Raw genomic sequence first — 24,992 nt, 5'->3', positions numbered from 1 at the left:
GGGAAAAAAAGTTGGATTTTAAAGTTAAAAAAAAGCTGAGTGGGCAGAATTTTACTGTGAAAATAAACGCGGTTACATTTTTGTAGTAATACTCAATATTGTACACTACATGCAGTAATACACAATATTGTATAGTACATGCAGTAATACTCAATATTGTACAGTACATGCAGTAATACACAATATTGTATAGTACATGCAGTAATACTCAATATTGTACAGTACATGCAGTAATACACAATATTGTATAGTACATGCAGTAATACTCAATATTGTACAGTACATGCAGTAATACACAATATTGTACACTACATGCAGTAATACTCAATATTGTACACTACATGCAGTAATACACAATATTGTACAGTACATGCAGTAATACTCAATATTGTACACTACATGCAGTAATACTCAATATTGTACAGTACATGCAGTAATACTCAATATTGTACACTACATGCAGTAATACACAATATTGTACAGTACATGCAGTAATACTCAATATTGTACACTACATGCAGTAATACACAATATTGTACAGTACATGCAGTAATACTCAATATTGTGCACTACATGCAGTAATACACAATATTGTACACTACATGCAGTAATACTCAATATTGTGCACTAAATGCAGTAATACACCATAATGTACAGTACATGCAGTAATACACCATAATGTACACTACATGCAGTAATACATCATAATGTACGCTACATGCAGTAATACCCCATAATATACACTACATGCAGTAATACACCATAATGTACACTACATGCAGTAATACACAATAATGTACACTACATGCAGTAATACTCAATATTGTACACTACATGCAGTATTACACCATAATGTACACTACATGCAGTAATACACCATAATGTACACTACATGCAGTAATACTCAATATTGTACACTACATGCAGTAATACTCAATATTGTACATTACATGCAGTAATACACCATAATGTACACTACATGCAGTAATACACAATGTACAGTATTTGCAGTAATACACAATAAAACATGTGCACTACATGCAGTAATACACAATAAAACATGTGCACTACATGCAGTATTACACCATAAGGTACACTACATGCAGTAATACACCATAATGTACACTACATGCAGTAATACTCCATAATGTACACTACATGCAGTATTACACCATAATGTACAGTACGTGCAGTAATACACCATAATGTACACTACATGCAGTAATACACCATAATGTACACTACATGCAGTAATACACCATAATGTACACTACATGCAGTAATACACAATAAAACATGTGCACTACATGCAGTAATAAACCATAATGTATGAAAGTGTTACTTCCTGTCTCCCACAAAGATTTAAAAAGTGTGTGACACCTGAAAGTGTTACTTCCTGTCTCCCACAAAGATTAGAAAGGTGTGTGACACCTTAAAGTGTTACTTCCTGTCTCACACAAAGATTAGAAAGGTGTGTGACACCTGAAAGTGTTACTTCCTGTCTTCCACAAAGATTAGAAAGGTGTGTGACACCTGAAAGTGTTACTTCCTGTCTCCCACAAAGATTTAAAAAGTGTGTGACACCTGAAAGTGTGACTTCCTGTCTCCCACAAATCTTTAAAAAGTGTGTGACACCTGAACGTGTTACTTCCTGTCTCCCACAAAGATTAGAAAGGTGTGTGACACCTTAAAGTGTTACTTCCTGTCTCACACAAAGATTAGAAAGGTGTGTGACACCTGAAAGTGTTACTTCCTGTCTTCCACAAAGATTAGAAAGGTGTGTGACACCTGAAAGTGTTACTTCCTGTCTCCCACAAAGATTTAAAAAGTGTGTGACACCTGAAAGTGTTACTTCCTGTCTCACACAAAGATTAGAAAGGTGTGTGACACCTGAAAGTGTTACTTCCTGTCTTCCACAAAGATTAGAAAGGTGTGTGACACCTGAAAGTGTTACTTCCTGTCTCCCACAAAGATTAGAAAGGTGTGTGACACCTGAAAGTGTTACTTCCTGTCTTCCACAAAGATTAGAAAGGTGTGTGACACCTGAAAGTGTTACTTCCTGTCTTCCACAAAGATTAGAAAGGTGTGTGACACCTGAAAGTGTTACTTCCTGTCTTCCACAAAGATTAGAAAGGTGTGTGACACCTGAAATTGTTACTTCCTGTCTCCCACAAAGATTTAAAAAGTGTGTGACACCTGAAAGTGTGACTTCCTGTCTCCCACAAATCTTTAAAAAGTGTGTGACACCTGAACGTGTTACTTCCTGTCTCCCACAAAGATTAGAAAGGTGTGTGACACCTTAAAGTGTTACTTCCTGTCTCACACAAAGATTAGAAAGGTGTGTGACACCTGAAAGTGTTACTTCCTGTCTTCCACAAAGATTAGAAAGGTGTGTGACACCTGAAAGTGTTACTTCCTGTCTCCCACAAAGATTTAAAAAGTGTGTGACACCTGAAAGTGTTACTTCCTGTCTCCCACAAAGATTTAAAAAGTGTGTGACACCTGAAAGTGTTACTTCCTGTCTCCCACAAAGATTTAAAAAGTGTGTGACACCTGAAAGTGTTACTTCCTGTCTCCCACAAAGATTTAAAAAGTGTGTGACACCTGAAAGTGTTACTTCCTGTCTCCCACAAAGATTTAAAAAGTGTGTGACACCTGAAAGTGTTACTTCCTGTCTCCCACAAAGATTTAAAAAGTGTGTGACACCTGAAAGTGTTACTTCCTGTCTCCCACAAAGATTTAAAAAGTGTGTGACACTTGAAAGTGTTACTTCCTGTCTCCCACAAAGATTTAAAAAGTGTGTGACACCTGAAAGTGTTACTTCCTGTCTCCCACAAAGATTTAAAAAGTGTGTGACACCTGAAAGTGTTACTTCCTGTCTCCCACAAAGATTTAAAAAGTGTGTGACACTTGAAAGTGTTACTTCCTGTCTCCCACAAAGATTTAAAAAGTGTGTGACACCTGAAAGTGTTACTTCCTGTCTCCCACAAAGATTTAAAGTGTGTGACACCTGAAAGTGTTACTTCCTGTCTCCCACAAAGATTTAAAAAGTGTGTGACACTTGAAAGTGTTACTTCCTGTCTCCCACAAAGATTTAAAAAGTGTGTGACACCTAAAAGTGTTACTTCCTGTCTCCCACAAAGATTTAAAAAGTGTGTGACACTTGAAAGTGTTACTTCCTGTCTCCCACAAAGATTTAAAAAGTGTGTGACACCTGAAAGTGTTACTTCCTGTCTCCCACAAAGATTGCGTAACAAAACACTGGCAGGTCAGAATTGAAGCGCATTAAAGAGCAAGGTGAATATTTCATGACGTATTACTCAAGTATGCAGTATTTATAAAACACATGACTCCTGCACTTCTTGGCAGCGTCACGTCTGGAAAAGACTTATGATGAATTTTTATACTCTGTAATAATATTACTGTGTATTATACATTATACTACATACATAATACTACTGTGTATTATACATAATACTACATACATAATACTACTGTGTATTATACATAATACTACATACACATTACTACTGTGTATTATACATTATACTACATACATAATACTACTGTGTATTATACATAATACTACATACATAATACTACTGTGTATTATACATAATACTACATACATAATACTACTGTGTATTATACATAATACTACATACATATTAGTACTGTGTATTATACATAATACTACATACATATTACTACTGTGTATTATACATAATACTACATACATATTACTACTGTGTATTATACATAATACTACATACATATTACTACTGTGTATTATACATAATACTACATACACATTACTACTGTGTATTATACACAATACTATATACGTAATACTACTGTGTATTATACATAATACTACATACACATTACTACTGTGTATTATACATAATACTATATACGTAATACTACTGTGTATTATACATAATATTACATACATAATACTACTGTGTATTATACATAATACTACATACATAATACTACTGTGTATTATACATAATACTACATACATAATACTACTGTGTATTATACATAATACTACATACATATTACTACTGTGTATTATACATAATACTACATACATATTACTACTGTGTATTATACATAATATTACATACATATTACTACTGTGTGTTGTACAAAATACTATATACATAATACTACTGTGTATTATACATAATACTACATACATATTACTACTGTGTGTTGTACATAATACTATATACATAATACTACTGTGTATTATACATAATACTACATACATATTACTACTGTGTGTTGTACATAATACTATATACATAATACTACTGTGTATTATACATAATACTACATACATATTACTACTGTTTCAAAAAGGAGATTGCGCTTCTCAATGTGATTCAAGATGGAGTGCCAAACCCAAAAAAAAGTAATCCAGTAAATGTTTCAAAAATGTTTGAAAAGGTAGCACATCCCAAAATTAAGACTAGTAGGACAAAATACTCACATTTCACTTGATTTATTGCTCACATCAAAAGAGAGGAACGCTTACGCGTTTCGGCACGTGGCCTTCGTCAGAGCGTTTAAGAGTACATACAATTTCAGTGTCAATTTATACATACACACACACTCAGAGTTCACAACTGGGAATTGGATCCAATTACTGGGGAACCAATCACATGTCTTCTTCCTTGCTGATGCTGTGACCAATTTTCAGGTGGAGCTTCTGCAAAACACTGTTGTTAGGACTAGCATACACTAGATGGCACTGGACTGGATACTGGATGACTACAATGACACAGAAGGAACAATTATGTTAAAAAACATTTTAGGCTATAGTCATCATTGAGTCCATTTGGTGTCATAGTATTGAGTGTGTAGATCCAGAACATTTCTCTCTGTGATAGTTTTTTCAAAATATCTCCTCCTCTTTTGGGCATCATGATTTGTTCAATCCCATAGAATCTTAATGAAGAGGGTGAACCGTGGTTTGCTTCAGAGTAATGTCTTGCAATGGCATAGTCCATATTGCCTGTACGAATTGCTGTTTTGTGCTCAGATATTCTTTGTTTTAGCGGCCTTTTGGTTTTTCCAATGTAGGCTAAGCTACAGGGACATAATAGCATGTAGACCACATGAGTTGACTTACAGTTGATGAATTCCCTTATTGGAATTTTCTTCCCAGTGTGAGAATCAGAGCCAAACCAGGTGTCTATCGTCAATCTGATGACTATCCCTCAGCTGTGAGTGACCAATCAAGTGAGAGTGAGGATCTGACAACCAACCGCAGAGCACCTTTTTTAGATCTACCCCACCCACACCAACGTGGAAGAGGAAGAGGAAGACGAGGCGGGGCAAACGAGGGAAGAGGTCCACCCAGGAGATCCCCAAGACAATTCAATCACCCATAGTGAATCTGTCTAAAGTTCCACTCACCCCAGCCCAAACCTCAGTTCTAAATAAAGGTCTTTCATTTGCAGTAACCAACAAAGTCAATGCTTTCAACCTAAAAGTTGACACCTATAAGTTCATGAGACAACTTCATTTGAAACACTTTTTCTCTCCTCTCCATAAAAATGCAGCATATTCAACTGAACAGTCATCACAAAGTGAAGAGAGTAAAACTGGAACACAAAAACCTTCTCCCTTTGCTCCAAAGTCATCATTTTGCCCTTTCACCAACCTAAGCCCTGCGATTTTGACATTTAACAAATTAGTTGAGAATGATCTTGAAAAAATGTTAAAAAAAGATAAAGGCCCAAAATACTCAAACTTGAGTTCTGAAGAGCGCAATGCATTAGAAGAGTTGGAGAACAATCCAGAAATCACTATCCGCTCAGCAGACAAAGCAGGAGCTGTGTGTATCCTTGACACTGAATACTACCATCAGAAAATGCTTGAACTTTTGAACAGCCCCACCTACAGGAAGCTAGAGAAAAATCCTATGGATGAATTTAAATCTGAAATTGACAGTCTGCTGAAAGTTGCATTCGAATCAAACTGGATCACAAAAAATGAGCATGCCTATCTGACTAACCAGCACCCAGTCACCCCCATCATATATTGTCTTCCCAAAATCCATAAACATCCTACAGAACCCCCATTGAGGCCAATAAACATCCTACAGAACCCCCATTGAGGCCAATAGTCTCAGGAAGAGGCTCAGTGACTGAACCATTGTCAAAATATGTTGACTTCTTCTTGAAAGATTTTGTGAAAGACCTACCCGCCTACCTTGGAGACACAAAAGATGTACTTAACTGTCTGACTGAATATACTGCAAATCAGAATACAATATTGGTGTCTCTTGATGTTGAAAACCTATATGGTTGCATTCCCCATGAAGATGCTTTGAACTCTGTGGCCTATTACCTATCCAAGAGAGAAGCAACACACAATCCCCCTAATGAATTTCTATTAGAATTGTTACACTATGTACTGAGTCACAACTACATGCTGTATGACTCCAAATGGTATCTCCAACAAGCAGGGACTGCGATGGGGACCGCAACAGCGCCCTCTGTAGCTGGATTAGTGGTAGGGAAATGGGAAGAAGAAGTCATACATGACCCAAATAGTAACCCTTACCATTCAAATATAAAACTGTACAAACGATACATTGATGACATCCTGATATTTTGGGAGGGGACGCAAGAAGAATTGATGGACTTTGTGAAATATCTCAACAATAGTTCAGCGTTCCTTAAATTCACCTGTGAACATAGCACTGAAAAGATTAATTATTTGGATTTGAGCATACATAAAGATGAAACAGGAGCTATTCACACTTCTATTTATAGAAAAGATATGGAACGAAATTCAATATTACATGCCACAAGCAATCATCCCAAACCCCTAAAGGACAATATCCCAGTGGGTCAGTTTTTGAGGCTCAAACGCAACTGTTCAGACCTTGAGGACTTTCACTCCAAAGAAATAATCATGGCTGCTCGGTTCAAAGAAAGAGGTTATGCCTCTAACTCTATTCAGAAAGCCATACAGCGAGCTAATACTACTGCTCGTACTGATCTCCTGTCCAACATTCAGAAAACTAAGAATCCAAGCCGGGCCTGTTTCTCCACTGAATTCAACCATTGTGCTTCACAAATAAAGGAGACACTCAAGAAACACTGGCATGTGCTCCAAGCAGAAGAAACACTAAAGGACCTCTGCAAATCCCCACCTCTTTTTGCTTTCAGGAGAGCGCCTACAATTAAAAACATGGTCATGTATAAGAATATGATTCCCAAAAAGACCACCACATGGTTGACAACAACAACAACAACAGGCATGTATAGATGTGGTAACTGTGCCTGCTGTAACAATACAACAAAAACTAAATCATTTAACCATCCTCACACTGGGAAGAAAATTCCAATAAGGGAATTCATCAACTGTAAGTCAACTCATGTGGTCTACATGCTATTATGTCCCTGTAGCTTAGCCTACATTGGAAAAACCAAAAGGCCGCTAAAACAAAGAATATCTGAGCACAAAACAGCAATTCGTACAGGCAATATGGACTATGCCATTGCAAGACATTACTCTGAAGCAAACCACGGTTCACCCTCTTCATTAAGATTCTATGGGATTGAACAAATCATGATGCCCAAAAGAGGAGGAGATATTTTGAAAAAACTATCACAGAGAGAAATGTTCTGGATCTACACACTCAATACTATGACACCAAATGGACTCAATGATGACTATAGCCTAAAATGTTTTTTAACATAATTGTTCCTTCTGTGTCATTGTAGTCATCCAGTATCCAGTCCAGTGCCATCTAGTGTATGCTAGTCCTAACAACAGTGTTTTGCAGAAGCTCCACCTGAAAATTGGTCACAGCATCAGCAAGGAAGAAGACATGTGATTGGTTCCCCAGTAATTGGATCCAATTCCCAGTTGTGAACTCTGAGTGTGTGTGTATGTATAAATTGACACTGAAATTGTATGTACTCTTAAACGCTCTGACGAAGGCCACGTGCCGAAACGCGTAAGCGTTCCTCTCTTTTGATGTGAGCAATAAATCAAGTGAAATGTGAGTATTTTGTCCTACTAGTCTTAATTTTGGGATGTGCTACCTTTTCAAACATTTTTGAAACATTTACTATATTACTACTGTGTTGTACATAATGCTACATACATAATACTACTGTGTATTATTTATACATAATACTACATACATAATACTACTGTGTATTATTTATACATAATACTACATACATAATACTACTGTGTATTATACATATTACTACATACATAATGCTACTGTGTGTTGTACATAATGCTATATATATAATACTACTGTGTATTATACATAATACTACATACATAATACTACTGTGTATTATACATAATACTACATACATAGTACTACTGTGTATTATACATAATACTACATACATAGTACTACTGTGTATTATACATAATGCTACATACATAATACTACTGTGTATTATTTAATACATAATACTACATACATAGTACTACTGTGTATTATACATAATGCTACATACATAATACTACTGTGTATTGTTTATACATAATGCTACATACATAATACTACTGTGTATTATTTATACATAATGCTACATACATAATACTAATGTGTATTATACATAATACTACATACACAATACTACTGTGTAATAAACATAATACTACATATATAATACTATTGTGTATTATACATAATACTATATACATAACACTACTGTGTATGATACATAATACTACTGTATATTATACATAATACTACTGTGTATTATACATAATACTATATACATAATACTGTTGTGTATTGTACTTAATACTACTGTATATTATACATAATACTACTATATATTATACATAATACTACTGTGTATTATACATAATGTTACTTCATATTATACATAATACTACTGTATATTATACAAAATACTACTATGTATTATACATAATACTACTATACTGTATATTATAAATAATACTACTATATCCATCCATCCATTTCCTACCTCTTGTCCCTTTTGGGTATTATACATAATAGTACTGTGTATTATACTGTACATAATACTACTGTATATTATACATAATACTACTATAAATTATACATAATACTACTGTATTATACATCATACTACTATGTATTATACATAATACTACTATGTATTATACATAATACTACTATATATTATACATACTACTACTGTATATTATACATAAAACTACTATGTATTATTCATAATACTACTGTATATTATACATAATACTATTATGTATTATACATAATACTACTATATATTACATGAATACACATTTTGACAATACTACTGTATATTATATATTATACTACTGTATAATACATGAATACACATTTTGACAATACTACTGTGTAATATATATTATACTACTGTATATTACATGAATACACATTTTGACAATACTACTGTGTAATATACATAATCCTATTCTATATTACATGAATACACATTTTGACAATACTACTGTATATTATACATAATACTACTATATTTCATGAATACACATTTTGACAATACTACTGTATATTATACATAATACTACTATATTTCATGAATACACATTTTGACAATACTACTGTATATTATACATAATACTACTATATTTCATGAATACACATTTTGACAATACTACTGTATATTATACATAATACTACTATATTACATGAATACACATTTTGACAATACTACTGTATATTACACATAATAATACTATATTAAATGAATACACATTTTGACAATACTACTGTATATTATACATAATACTACTATATTTCATGAATACACATTTTTACAATACTACTGTATATTATACATAATACTACTATATTTAATGAATACACATTTTGACAATACTACTGTATATTATACATAATACTACTATATTACATGAATACACATTTTGACAATACTACTATATTAGCCTGGCACTAACTTCCTGGTATCGTGATGCTAACTTCCTGATAGCCAAGCTAACTTCCTGGTAGCCAAGCTAACTTCCTGGTAGCCTAGTTAACTTCCTGGTAGCCTGACACAAACTTCCTGGTAGCCTAGTTAACTTCCTGGTAGCTTAGTTAACTTCCTGGTAGCCTGACACAAACTTCCTGGTAGCCTAGCTAACTTCCTGATGGCCTAGTTAACTTCCTGGTAGCCTAGTTAACTTCCTGGTAGCCTGACACAAACTTCCTGGTCGCCTAGTTAACTTCCTGGTAGCCTAGTTAACTTCCTGGTAGCCTAGTTAACTTACTGGTAGCCTGACACAAACTTCCTGGTAGCCTAGTTAACTTCCTGGTAGCTTAGTTAACTTCCTGGTAGCCTGACACAAACTTCCTGGTAGCCTAGTTAACTTCCTGGTGGCCTAGTTAACTTCCTGGTAGCCTGACACAAACTTCATGGTAGCCCAGCTAACTTCCTGGTAGTTTAGACAACTTCCTGGTAGCCTAGCTAACCTGAATCCATGGTAGCGCGGTGCTAACGTTCTGCTAGCCTGGCACTGACTTCATGTTATTCTGGCTAACTTCCTGGTAGCTTCACTAACTTGTTGCTAGCCTAGCTAACAAATGACAGACATTTCTTACCTTTGTCTAGCTTGTGTGCTGTTGCGTGCTTGGCTGTTGTGTATCTGCCAGCTCCTAGTAGCCTGGACTGCCATGTGGACATCCCGAGCGCTGTTTTTACTCAAGCTAATGAAGCCAGCTCCTGATTCACAGGCCCGCCTCCTTCAGGGACCACAGTAATGTGGGGAAATCAGCCGCTCCCCCGACTGGAAGCAAAGAGAGGGAAATGTGGCAGCTTGAGAAAAATCCAGAAAAAATATTTCCGTCCTTCTCGTCCATTAGAAAGTCTTCCATGACCTTCCGTGACCTTCCATTGGAAGTTTTCTTAAAGCAGTACAAGTCAAAACAGTTAGAAATTGTTCATTCATAACTACGCTAACTAGGTTAAACGTGTTAAGTAGTTTGAACCTGCTAACTATGCTAACTAGGTTGAACTTGTTAACTAGTTTGAACATGCTGACTATGCTAATTAGGTTGAACTTGTTAACTATGCTAACTAGGTTGAACTTGCTAACTATATTGAACTTGCTAACTATGCTAACTAGGTTGACTATGCAAATTAGTTTGAATTTGCTAACTAGTTTGAACTATGGTAACTAGATAAAATGTGCTAACTGTACTAAGTTGAATGTGTTAACTAGTTTGAACTTGCTAACTAGTTTGAACTTGCTAACTATGCTAACCAGGTTGAACTTGTTAACTGTGCTAACTAGGTTGAACTTGCTAACTAGTTTGAACTTGCTAACTAAGTAGAAGCTTCTAACTAGTTTAAACTTGCTACTATGCTAACTAGTTTGAAATAGTTAAGTATGCTAACTAGGTTGAACTTGTTAAATATGCCAACTAGGTTGAATTCACTAACTAGGTTGAACTTGCTAACTCATTTGAACTTGCTAACTATGCTAACTAGTTTGAACTTGTTTACTATGCTAACTATGTTGAACTTACTAACTAGGTTGAACTTGTTAACTATGCTAACTAGGTTGACCTTGCTAACTAGTTTGAACTTGCCGAGTATGTTAACTAGGTTGAACTTGTTAACTATGCTAACTAGGTTGGATTTGCTAACTAGTTTGAACTTGCTAGCTACGCTAACCAGTTTGAACTTGTTAACTATGCTAACTATGTTGAACTTGCTAACTAGGTTGAACTTGTTAACTATGCTAACTAGGTTGAACTTGCTAACTAGTTTGAACTTGCCGAGTATGTTAACTAGGTTGACCTTGTTAACTATGCTAACTAGGTTGGATTTGCTAGTTTGAACTAGGTAGCTATGCTAACCAGTTTGAACTTGTTAACTATGCTAACTATGTTGAACTTGCTAACTAGGTTGAACTTGTTAACTATGTTAACTAGGTTGAACTTGCTAACTAGTTTGAACTTGCCGAGTATGTTAACTAGGCTGAACTTGTTAACTATGCTAACTAGGTTTAACTTGCTAACTAGTTTGAACTGTCTAACTAGTTTGAACTGGCTAACTAGGTTGGATTTGCTATTTAGTTTGAATTTGCTAACTAGTTTAAACTTGTTAGCTATGCTAACTAGGTTGAATTTGCTAACAATGCTAACTATGTTTAACACGCTAAATAGTTTGAAATTGCTAACTAGGTTGAACTTGTTAACTATGCTAACTATGTTGAACTTGCTAACTAGTTTGAACTTGCCAAATATGTTAACTAGGTTGCACTTGTTAACTATGCTAACTAGGTTTAACCTGCTAACTAGTTCGAACTGGCTAACTAGGTTGGATTTGCTATTTAGTTTGAATTTGCTAACTAGTTTAAACTTGTTAACTATGCTAACTAGGTTGAATTTGCTAACAATGCTAACTATGTTTAACATGCTAAATAGTTTGAACTTGCTAACTAGGTTGAACTTGTTAACTATGCTAACTAGGTTGAACTTGTTAACTAGGTTGAACTTGTTAACTATGCTAACTAGGTTGAACTTGCTAACTAGGTTGAACTTCATCAACCTTGCATACAAAGGCAGGATGTGCTGTATAATGAAACCTGCATCATGGTCCAGCGTGGCTTGCAAAGACAGACACACTTGCAGCAGCTGCACTTCCAATCAAGCTGCCAGTCACACGTCCCCCCGGGGGGGCGCGGGAGACTTAGGCAGAAAGCGCAGAGTGAGAGATGAAGTGCTGCCGCCAAAATAAAAAATGGATGATTGCGCTGTGGCCGGCTGATTTGAACACAGTCAGCACAAGTTGTTGTTATAACAGAAATGGTCCTCCACCTGGACAAGTGTTTTACTCCCTTACCTTTACTTCACTACCTTTTTGGACACTTTGAATGCAAGTAACAGCAGGTCACATAGAGAAGAACGCTAGGTCATTAAAACATTTCAAAACTAATAACAGAACTGTCAAGTTCAAACACTGATGACATCTATTAAACAAGACAAGAAGCAAGGAATTACACAGAGACAGGATTCAATTTAGCTCAATGAGGAGAAACGTCTGGGCTGTACTCTTTGTACCCTTTGTACAGTCTTCCACCACGCTCTGACGAAAAGGTTGCACGCCTCCTCTTTTATTTGGACTTTCCCTGATTACATGGCAACAGCTGTTTCTAAGGGGAGAGGGGGTCGTAAACAGCCGTCGCCCTTGGTCACAAAAAAGTTCAAAGAAGAGATGCCAGGAGCTTGCGTCAGGTCCTGCTTCCTCTCCGCTTTGTAGATCTCGGGTCAAGACAAGATCTTCCTGTGGATTACAATAGATCAAAGAAACCGACACCTTCATGTCGCTTCCCATCCTACACTCAACTGTAGGTTCAGTCACAGTGTGGTGTGGTTGTAGGGTGTGTCACAGTGTGGTGTGGTTGTAGGTTGAGTCACAGTGTGTGTGGTTGTAGGGTGTGTCACAGTGCGGTGTGGTTGTAGGTTGAGTCACAGTGTGGTGTGGTTGTAGGGTGTGTCACAGTGTGGTGTGGTTGTAGGTTGAGTCACAGTGTGGTGTGGTTTTAGGGCGAGTCACAGTGCGGTGTGGTTGTAGGGCGTGTCACAGTGCGGTGTGGTTGTAGGATGTGTCACAGTGTGGGGTGGTTGTAGGGCGTGTCACAGTGTGGGGTGGTTACAGGGTGTGTCACAGTGTGGGGTGGTTGTAGGGCATGTCACGGTGTGGTGTGGTTGTAGGTTGAGTCACAGTTTGGTGTGGTTTTGGGGCGTGTCACAGTGTGGGGTGGTTGTAGGGCGTGTCACAGTGTGGGGTGGTTACAGGGTGTGTCACAGTGTGGGGTGGTTGTAGGGCATGTCACGGTGTGGTGTGGTTGTAGGTTGAGTCACAGTTTGGTGTGGTTTTGGGGCGTGTCACAGTGTGGTGTGGTTGTAGGATGTGTCACAGTGTGGTGTGGTTGTAGGGCGTGTCACAGTGTGGTGTGGTTGTAGGTTGAGTCACAGTGTGGTGTGGTTTTGGGGCGTGTCACAGTGTGGTGTGGTTGTAGGGTGTGTCACAGTGTGGTGTGGTTGTAGGTTGAGTCACAGTGTGGTGTGGTTGTAGGGCGTGTCACAGTGTGGTGTGGTTGTAGGTTGAGTCACAGTGTGGTGTGGTTTTAGGGCGAGTCACAGTGCGGTGTGGTTGTAGGGCGTGTCACAGTACGGTGTGGTTGTAGGATGTGTCACAGTGTTGTGTAGTTGTAGGGCGTGTCACAATGTGGGGTGGTTGTAGGTTGAGTCACAGTGTGGTGTGGTTTTGGGGCGTGTCACAGTGTGGGGTGGTTGTAGGGTGTGTCACAGTGTGGGGTGGTTACAGGGTGTGTCACAGTGTGGTGTGGTTGTAGGGCGTGTCACAGTGTGGTGTGGTTGTAGGTTGAGTCACAGTGTGGTGTGGTTTTGGGGCGTGTCACAGTGTGGTGTGGTTGTAGGATGTGTCACAGTGTGGTGTGGTTGTAGGGCGTGTCACAGTGTGGTGTGGTTGTAGGTTGAGTCACAGTGTGGTGTGGTTTTGGGGCGTGTCACAGTGTGGTGTGGTTGTAGGGCGTGTCACAGTGCGGTGTGGTTGTAGGATGTGTCACAGTGTGGTGTAGTTGTAGGGCGTGTCACAATGTGGGGTGGTTGTAGGTTGAGTCACAGTGTGGTGTGGTTTTGGGGCGTGTCACAGTGTGGTGTGGTTGTAGGATGTGTCACAGTGTGGTGTGGTTGTAGGGCGTGTCACAGTGTGGTGTGGTTGTAGGTTGAGTCACAGTGTGGTGTGGTTTTGGGGCGTGTCACAGTGTGGTGTGGTTGTAGGATGTGTCACAGTGTGGTGTGGTTGTAGGGCGTGTCACAGTGTGGTGTGGTTGTAGGTTGAGTCACAGTGTGGTGTGGTTTTGGGGCGTGTCACAGTGTGGTGTGGTTGTAGGATGTGTCACAGTGTGGTGTGGTTGTAGGGCGTGTCACAGTGTGGTGTGGTTGTAGGTTGAGTCACAGTGTGGTGTGGTTTTGGGGCGTGTCACAGTGTGGTGTGGTTGTAGGATGTGTCACAGTGTGGTGTGGTTGTAGGGCGTGTCACAGTGTGGTGTGGTTGTAGGTTGAGTCACAGTGTGGTGTGGTTTTGGGGCGTGTCACAGTGTGGTGTGGTTGTAGGATGTGTCACAGTGTGGTGTGGTTGTAGGGCGTGTCACAGTGTGGTGTAGTTGTAGGGCGTGTCACAATGTGGGGTGGTTGTAGGTTGAGTCACAGTGTGGTGTGGTTTTGGGGCGTGTCACAGTGTGGTGTGGTTGTAGGGCGTGTCACAGTGCGGTGTGGTTGTTGGATGTGTCACAGTGTGGTGTAGTTGTAGGGCGTGTCACAATGTGGGGTGGTTGTAGGTTGAGTCACAGTGTGGTGTGGTTTTGGGGCGTGTCACAGTGTGGGGTGGTTGTAGGGCGTGTCACAGTGTGGGGTGGTTACAGGGTGTGTCACAGTGTGGTGTGGTTGTAGGGCGTGTCACAGTGTGGTGTGGTTGTAGGTTGAGTCACAGTGTGGTGTGGTTTTGGGGCGTGTCACAGTGTGGTGTGGTTGTAGGATGTGTCACAGTGTGGTGTGGTTGTAGGGCGTGTCACAGTGTGGTGTGGTTGTAGGTTGAGTCACAGTGTGGTGTGGTTGTAGGGCATGTCACAGTGTGGTGCTGTTGTAGGGCGTGTCACAGTGCGGTGTGGTTGTAGGGCGTGTCACAGTGTGGGGTGGTTGTAGGGTGTGTCACAGTGTGGTGTGGTTGTAGGGCGTGTCACGGTGTGGTGTGGTTGTAGGTTGAGTCACAGTTACATATACATATACATATATATATATATATATATATATATATATATATATATATATATATATATATATATATATATATATATATATATATATAGTATATATATATAGTATATATATATAGTATATATATATATATACATATATATATATATAGTTTTGTTTATAAAATTCTACCGAAATATTTAATGAAGTCAACTTTTCTCTTTTCTAAAGTAAATTTGTCTGAGTGGTTGGACAGGACAATTTTTAAAAAATTAAAAAATTAAATAAAATATATATTTTTAATCGATTAAAAATCGTCACAAGTAATAAACGCGATTCATTCAAAAAAATGTTTTGACACCCCTAATTTACAGGCTTTTGCCAAATAATACATCTGAATTTTGACTTGCATACGTACTAAAGAGGACTCCCTTTACATGAGACCCCTGGTCTAGTCTTAGTAGGGCTCTCTTTACATGAGGCCCCTGGTCTAGTCTTAGTAGGACTCTCTTTACATGAGGCCCCTGGTCTAGTCTTAGTAGGACTCTCTTTACATGAGACCCCTGGTCTAGTCTTAGTCGGACTCTCTTTACATGAGGCCCCTGGTCTAGTCTTAGTAGGGCTCTCTTTACATGAGGCCCCTGGTCTAGTCTTAGTAGGGCTCTCTTTACATGAGACCCCTGGTCTAGTCTTAGTAGGACTCTCTTTACATGAGGCCCCTGGTCTAGTCTTAGTAGGGCTCTCTTTACATGAGACCCCTGGTCTAGTCTTAGTAGGACTCTCTTTACATGAGACCCCCGGTCTAGTCTTACTAGGACTCTCTTTACATGAGACCCCTGGTCTAGTCTTAGTAGGACTCTCTTTACATGAGGCCCCTGGTCCCCGGTCCCAAAAGTCTTGCATCCTTCTAGTCTTTTTTAAAATGAAGGCATCCTGAAAGTGTTCATTTCCGCTCTCAGCGTGGGTTGGGCTCCTCAAACAATAAAGCTATCGCTAGCAGCCCATCTCGTTGGCCCTGGGGGGCCCGCTCGGTCCGAGCGAAGGAATGGCGAGCGAGCGAGAGGCTGGCTGGGCGACAGCGAGGAGGAGGAGGAGGAGTTGAGTGTCAAGGCTCTAAAGGAGGAGCACATGACACCAGATTAATCACGGCCAAGGAGTGCAGCTTCACTTCACACTTGACCCTGATATGATACCACTAGTCTTGTACACACTGCAAGTATATATATATTGTAGTAACAGACACCTTCATAACAATATGTAATATGTACAATATACACACTGCAAGTATATATATAATGTAGTAACAGACACCTTCATAACAATATGTGACATGTACAATATACACACTGCAAGTATATATATAATGTAGTAACAGACACCTTCATAACAATATGTAATATGTACAATATACACACTGCAAGTATATATATATATATTGTAGTAACAGACACCTTCATAACAATATGTGACATGTACAATATACACACTGCAAGTATATATATAATGTAGTAACAGACACCTTCATAACAATATGTAATATGTACAATATACACACTGCAAATATATGTATAATGTAGTAACAGACACCTTCATAACAATATGTAATATGTACAATATACACACTGCAAGTATATATATATTGTAGTAACAGACACCTTCATAACAATATGTAATACCGGTATGTACAATATACACACTGCAAGTATATATATAATGTAGTAACAGACCCCTTCATAACAATATGTAATATGTACAATATACACACTGCAAGTATATATATAATGTAGTAACAGACACCTTCATAACAATATGTGACATGTACAATATACACACTGCAAGTATATATATAATGTAGTAACAGACACCTTCATAACAATATGTAATATGTACAATATACACACTGCAAATATATATATAATGTAGTAACAGACACCTTCATAACAATATGTAATATGTACAATATACACACTGCAAATATATATATAATGTAGTAACAGACACCTTCATAACAATATGTAATATGTACAATATACACACTGCAAGTATATATATATATATTGTAGTAACAGACACCTTCATAACAATATGTAATATGTACAATATACACACTGCAAATATATATATAATGTAGTAACAGACACCTTCATAACAATATGTAATATGTACAATATACACACTGCAAGTATATATATATATATATATATATATATATATATATATATATATATATATATATATATATATATATATATATTGTAGTAACAGACACCTTCATAACAATATGTGACATGTACAATATACACACTGCAAGTATATATATAATGTAGTAACAGACACCTTCATAACAATATGTAATATGTACAATATACACACTGCAAATATATATATAATGTAGTAACAGACACCTTCATAACAATATGTAATATGTACAATATACACACTGCAAGTATATATATAATGTAGTAACAGACACCTTCATAACAATATGTAATATGTACAATATACACACTGCAAGTATATATATAATGTAGTAACAGACACCTTCATAACAATATATATATATATATATATATATATATATATATATATATATATATATATATATATATATATATATAATGTAGTAACAGACACCTTCATAACAATATTTAATACGTGTTTTTATTTTTTAAATGTTTGTTTTATGCCCTTTAATTGGAAACTCACAAAATATGCAATATTTAACCAAAAATATTTAAAAGTGTAATATTTGATGTGAAGTCATTGGAGCCTTCAAAAAATCAATAATTCATAATAACATTGATTTTGATTCATTATTATTTTTTGAAAAATATTTACGGAAAATCAAATGTCAGGTGTCCAAAAGGGCCTCATTCATAAAAGTGTTAAAGCAATAAACACTATAAAAATATATATCACATTTTTAGATCAACTTCAACTCTATACGTCAATACGTATTTTATAGTTTTTTATGTTTTTGACCTTTTTGTCAAAGAAAACTGATTTTTTTTTTATGACAAAAACACAAAATATGCAATATTTTTCCCAAAATATATTCCAAAGTGTAATATTTGATGTGAAGTCATTGGAGCCTTAAATAGGTCAATAATTCATAACAACATTGATTTTGAGTCATTATTATTTTTTGAGCAATAACAGTAAAAAAAAAAAACAACGGAAAATCAGGTGTCGGGTGTCCAAAAGGGCCTCATTCCTAAAAGTGTTAAAACAATAAACACTATAAAAATACATTTTACATTTTTAGATCAACTTCAAGTCTATACGTCAATATACGTCATGTTTGTTGCAATTTTTGTCAAAGAAAACAGTTTTTTTTTAATGGCAAAAAAACAAAATAAGCAATATTTCTCCCAAAAAATATTCCAAAGTGTAATATTTAATGTGAAGTAATTGGACCCTTAAATAGGTCAATAATTTTAAAAAACATTGATTTTGATTCATTATAATTTTTTTGAGGAATGACAATTTAAAAAACAACAAGTTTGTGTTATTAGAGTCAACTTTTTCTCGTTACATTTCACCAGTTTGCTCTTTTAATCCACTTTTTAATGTTATTTTTTTGTAATATTATTTTTAGAAAGTCATAAAAAATGGCCCCCGGGCCGCACTTTGGACACCCTGTATCAAGCAACGCTGACAGAGACTTTTCTCTTCTTCAGCTCCATCACCAAAAATAGCTGGCAGTCTATTTTAGTATCACAGCACTCTTGAGACTGAAGCAACGCAAAAAGATATTGGAGAGGATTTCAGGTGTGCATCCAAATGATGAAAGACATTTTCTCCTTGAAGTCCACTCCTGTCAAACATGGCCATGAGAAGATGCTGTTTCATCATCATCATTTCCATGACAAGTCACTACGCTGCAAAGACTGAAAATAATCTAAGCCACAGCCCGCTAGGCGACATGTGATGCCTCATTTCATCCACTGATCCTGGCACATTGCATGTGCTCCAACTACCATTGAAAATAGTCCACAACGTCATAGAAATTGCAGCAAAACAGCAGAATAGAAAGAAGGTGGCATTACACCTTTGCAAGAAACTTTTTAAGCAGCTACCATGTACAAAGGAAACATAAATAGTTCAAATAAAACTGGAAATAGTCCACAACTTTATACAAATTGCAGCAAAACAGTAGAATGGAACATGTCATCTAATTAATGTGATTGCACCTCATGTGTGCAATTAATGAAAGCGGCGACTTTGTACAAAATAATCATAAAAATTATAAATAAGACTGAAAATAGTCCACAACTTTATAAAAAAATGCAGCAAAACAGTAGAATGGAACATGTCATCTAATTAATGTGATTGCACCTCATGTGTGCAATTAATGAAAGCAGCAACCTCGTACAAAATAATCAGAAATAATATAAATAAGACTGAAAATAGTCCACAACTTTATAAAAATTGCAGCAAAACAGTAGAATGGAACACGTCATCTAATTAATGTGATTGCACCTCATGTGTGCAATTAATGAAAGCAGCAACCTTGTACAAAATAATCAGAAATAATACACAGTAAATAAGACTGAAAATAGTCCACAACGTTATACAAATTGCAGCAAAACAGTAGAATGGAACATGTCATCTAATTAATGTGATTGCACCTCATGTGTGCAATTAATGAAAGCAGCAACCTTGTACAAAATAATCAGAAATAATATACAGTAAATAAGACTGAAAATAGTCCACAACTTTATACAAATTGCAGCAAAACAGTAGAACGGAACATGTCATCTAATTAATGTGATTGCACGTCATGTGTGCAATTAATGAAAGCGGCGACTTAGTACAAAATAATCAGAAAAATTATGATTAAGACTGAAAATAGTCCACAACTTTATAAAAAAAATGCAGCAAAACAGTAGTATGGAACATGCTGTCTAATCAATGTGATTGCACCTCATGTGTGCAATTAATGAAAGCAGCAACTTTGTACATAATAATCAGAAATAATATAAATAAGACTGCAAATAGTCCACAACTTTATAAAAATTGCAGCAAAACAGTAGAATGGAACATGTCATCTAATTAATGTGATTGCACCTCATGTGTGCAATTAATGAAAGCATTAACTTTGTACAAAAAATCAGAAAAATTATAAATAAGACTGAAAATAGTCCACAACTTTATTAAAAATTGCAGCAAAACAGTAGAATAGAGCATGTCGTCTAGTTAATGTGATTGCACCTCATGTGTGCAATTAATGAAAGCAGCAACTTTGTACATAATAATCAGAAATAATATAAATAAGACTGAATATAGTCCACAACTTTATACAAATTGCAGCAAAACAGTAGAATGGAACACGTCATCTAATTAATGTGATTGCACCTCATGTGTGCAATTAATGAAAGCACCAACCTTGTACAAAATAATCAGAAATAATACACAGTAAATAAGACTGAAAATAGTCCACAACGTTATACAAATTGCATCAAAACAGAACGGAACATGTCATCTAATTAATGTGATTGCTCGTCATGTGTGCAATTAATGAAAGCGGCGACTTTGTACAAAATAATCAGAAAAATTATAAATAAGACTGAAAATAGTCCACAACTTTATAAAAAAAATGCAGCAAAACAGTAGAATGGAACATGTCGTCTAATTAATGTAATTGCACCTCATGTGTGCAATTAATGAAAGCAGCAACCTCGTACAAAATAATCAGAAATAATATAAATAAGACTGAAAATAGTAAACAACTTTATAAAAAAATTGCAGCAAAACAGTAGAATGGAACATGTCACCTAATTAATGTGATTGCACCTCATGTGGGCAATTAATGAAAGCATTAACTTTGTACAAAAAATCAGAAAAATTATAAATAAGACTGAAAATAGTCCACAACTTTATAAAAAATTGCAGCAAAACAGTAGAATAGAGCATGTCGTCTAATTAATGTGATTGCACCTCATGTGTGCAATTAATGAAAGCAGCAACCTCGTACAAAATAATCAGAAATAATATAAATAAGACTGAAAATAGTCCACAACTTTATAAAAAAAATTGCAGCAAAACAGTAGAATGGAACGTGTCATCTAATTAATGTGATTGCACCTCATGTGGGCAATTAATGAAAGCAGCAACTTTGTACAAAATAATCAGAAATAATATAAATAAGACTGAAAATAGTCCACAACTTTGTAAAAAATTGCAGCAAAACAGTAGAATGGAACATGTCGTCTAATTAATGTGATTGCACCTCATGTGTGCCATTAATGCAAGCAGCAACCTTGTACAAAATAATCAAAACAACTCCAAATAAAACTGAAAATAGTCCACAAAGTCATAGAAATTGCAGCAAAACAGCAGAATAAAAGGTGTGATGTATTCCATGTGATTACAAACCTTGCAAGTGACAATTTTAAGCGAGCCTTTGTAGAAAATCATGACATCAGTGTGACATCACAAATATCCTGTCATTGATTGTTGGTATTTGGGGGCATTTAGATAGCGATCTGTTGGTTTGGAGCACAATGAGGGGTAACGTGAGGACGAGTAAGAAAAGAATGTTCCGAGGCTTCTCGGCGATGATAAAGTCATCTAAAGACCAGCACGCGGCCTCCTTCAGCAGGGGTGACAAAGTGAAACAGAAAGTGAAACAGAAAGTGAAACTACTTGCACGGCGAGTCGCTAGTAATCAGATTACATGTAAAGACTGAGTGCAGCTCCCTGCTGCCGTCGCTCATGGTTAGCACTCAAGTGATGAAGCAAGATGGCCGCACATTTCCTTCATAACACTTCTTGGCAGGACTTGTACTTGTCTCTACTGTACACACAATATATATACTGTACACACAATATATATACTGTACACACACAATATATACTGTACACACAATATATATACTGTACACACAATATATACTGTACACACAATATATATATACTGTACACACAATATATATATACTGTACACACACAATATATATACTGTACACACACAATTTTATACTGTACACACAATATATATACTGTACACACAATATGTATACTGTACACACACAATATATACTGTACACACAATATATACTGTACACACAATATATATTCTGTACACACACAATATATAATGTACACACAATATATATACTGTACACACAATATATATACTGTACACACACAATATATATACTGTACACACAATATATATACTGTACACACACAATATATATACTGTATACACAATATATATATTGTATACACAATATATATACTGAATACACACAATATATGTACTGTATACACAATGTATATATACTGTATACACACAGTATATATACTGTATACACACAATATATGTACTGTATACACAATGTATATATACTGTATACACACAGTATATATACTGTATACACACAATATATATATATATACTGTATACACAATATATATACTGTATACATAATATATATACTCTATACACAATATACACTATATATATACTGTATATATATATATACTGTATATATATATATATATATATATATATATATATATATATATATATACACATTATGTACTGTATACACACAATATACATACGGTATACACACAATATGTACTTTGTACACACAAAATGTACTTTATACACACAATATATATTGTATACACACAATATATATTGTATACACACAATATGTACTTTATACACACAATATATATTGTATACACATAATATGTACTGTATACACACAATATACTGTATATTGTATACACACAATATGTACTGTATACACACAGTATATATACTGTATACACACAATATGTACTGGTCCATTTGATGTGGCCTGCTAAATAATTTAAAGTGGCCCGCCGTGTCATTCAATGTGGTCCATCATGTCATTTAAAGTGGCCCACTACATCATTTAAAGTGGTCCAACACGTCATTTAAAGTGGTCCAACACGTCATTTAAAGTGGCCCGCCACGTCATTTAAAGTGGCGTGCCAAGTAACTCAATATGGTTTGCTACATCATTAATGTGGCCCGTCACATCATTTAACATGGTCTGTCATATCATTTAATGCGGTCTGTCATATCATTTAATGCGGCCTGTCATGTCATTAAAATGGCCTGTCATGTCATTTAATATGGCCTGTCATGTCGTTTAAAGTGGCCCGTCACGTCATTTAATGTAGCCCGTCACGTGGCCTGCCAAATAACTCGAAATGGTTTGCTACATCATTGAATGTGGCCCGTCACGTCATATAACATGGTCTGTCATATCTTGTAATGTGGCCTGTCACATCATTTAATATGGTCTGTTATGTCATTCAAGGTGGCCCGTCACATCATTAAATTGGCCTGCCAAGTAACTCAATATGGGTTTGCTACATCATTAAAGTGGACCGTCACATTATTTAACATGGTCTGTCATGTCATTTAATGTGGCCTGTCACGTCATTTAAGGTGATCTGTCATGTCATTTAAGGTGGCCCACGAAGTAACTCAATATGGTTTGCTACATCCTTTAATGTGACCCGTCACGTTATGTAACATGGTCTGTCATGTCATTTGAAGTGGGCCAACACGTTATTTAAAATGTCCCGTCACATCATTTAAAGTGGCCTGCCAGCCAGGTAACTCAATACGGTTTGCTACATCATTTAACGTGGCCCGTCACGTCATTTAATGTGGCCCAACACGTCCTTTAATGTGGCCCGCCATATAAGTCAATATGGTTTGCTACATAATTTAATGTGGCCTGTAACGTCATTTAATGTGGCCCGCCATGTAAGTCAATATGGTTTGCTACATAATTTAAAGTGGCCTGTCACGTCATTTAATGTGGCCCGCCATGTAAGTCAATATGGTTTGCTACATAATTTAAAGTGGCCCGTCACATCATTTAAGGTGGCCCGCCAAGTAACTCATTTATGTGGTCCTTCTTTCTATTCTGCTGTTTTGCTGCAATTTCTATGACTTTGTGGACTATTTTCAGTTTTATTTGGAGTTGTTTTGTACAAGGTCGCCGCTTTCATTAATGGCACACATGAGGTGCAATCACATTATTAGGTGACATGTTCCACTGCAATTTTTTTTATAAAGTTGTGGACTATTTTCAGTCTTATTTATATTATTTCTGATTATTTTGTACAAAGTTGCTGCTTTCAATAATTGCACACATGAGGTGCAATCACATTAATTAGACGACATGTTCCATTCTACTGTTTTGCTGCA

At 36.3% G+C, this 24,992-nt stretch overlaps 2 protein-coding genes across 3 annotated transcripts in view; one reads left to right on the top strand and one right to left on the bottom strand.

Annotated features, from left to right (window-relative positions):
- The window catches only part of pex5la (peroxisomal biogenesis factor 5-like a), a 153,021-nt gene that overhangs the window by 496 nt on the left and 127,533 nt on the right, over positions 1–24,992 (top strand). The window lies entirely within an intron of this gene.
- dnase2b (deoxyribonuclease II beta) overlaps positions 1–24,992 on the bottom strand; it is a 108,109-nt gene that overhangs the window by 69,457 nt on the left and 13,660 nt on the right. The window contains exon 3 of the mRNA XM_062027847.1: positions 10,595–10,779. The gene's annotated coding sequence lies outside the window, so the exon portion shown is untranslated. The remainder of the gene's footprint in view (positions 1–10,594; positions 10,780–24,992) is intronic.

This window comes from Entelurus aequoreus, linkage group LG19 (assembly GCF_033978785.1).
Source record: "Entelurus aequoreus isolate RoL-2023_Sb linkage group LG19, RoL_Eaeq_v1.1, whole genome shotgun sequence".
In the NCBI taxonomy this organism is placed as follows: Eukaryota; Metazoa; Chordata; class Actinopteri; order Syngnathiformes; family Syngnathidae; genus Entelurus; species Entelurus aequoreus.
This window is presented reverse-complemented; position numbering and strand designations above follow the sequence as displayed.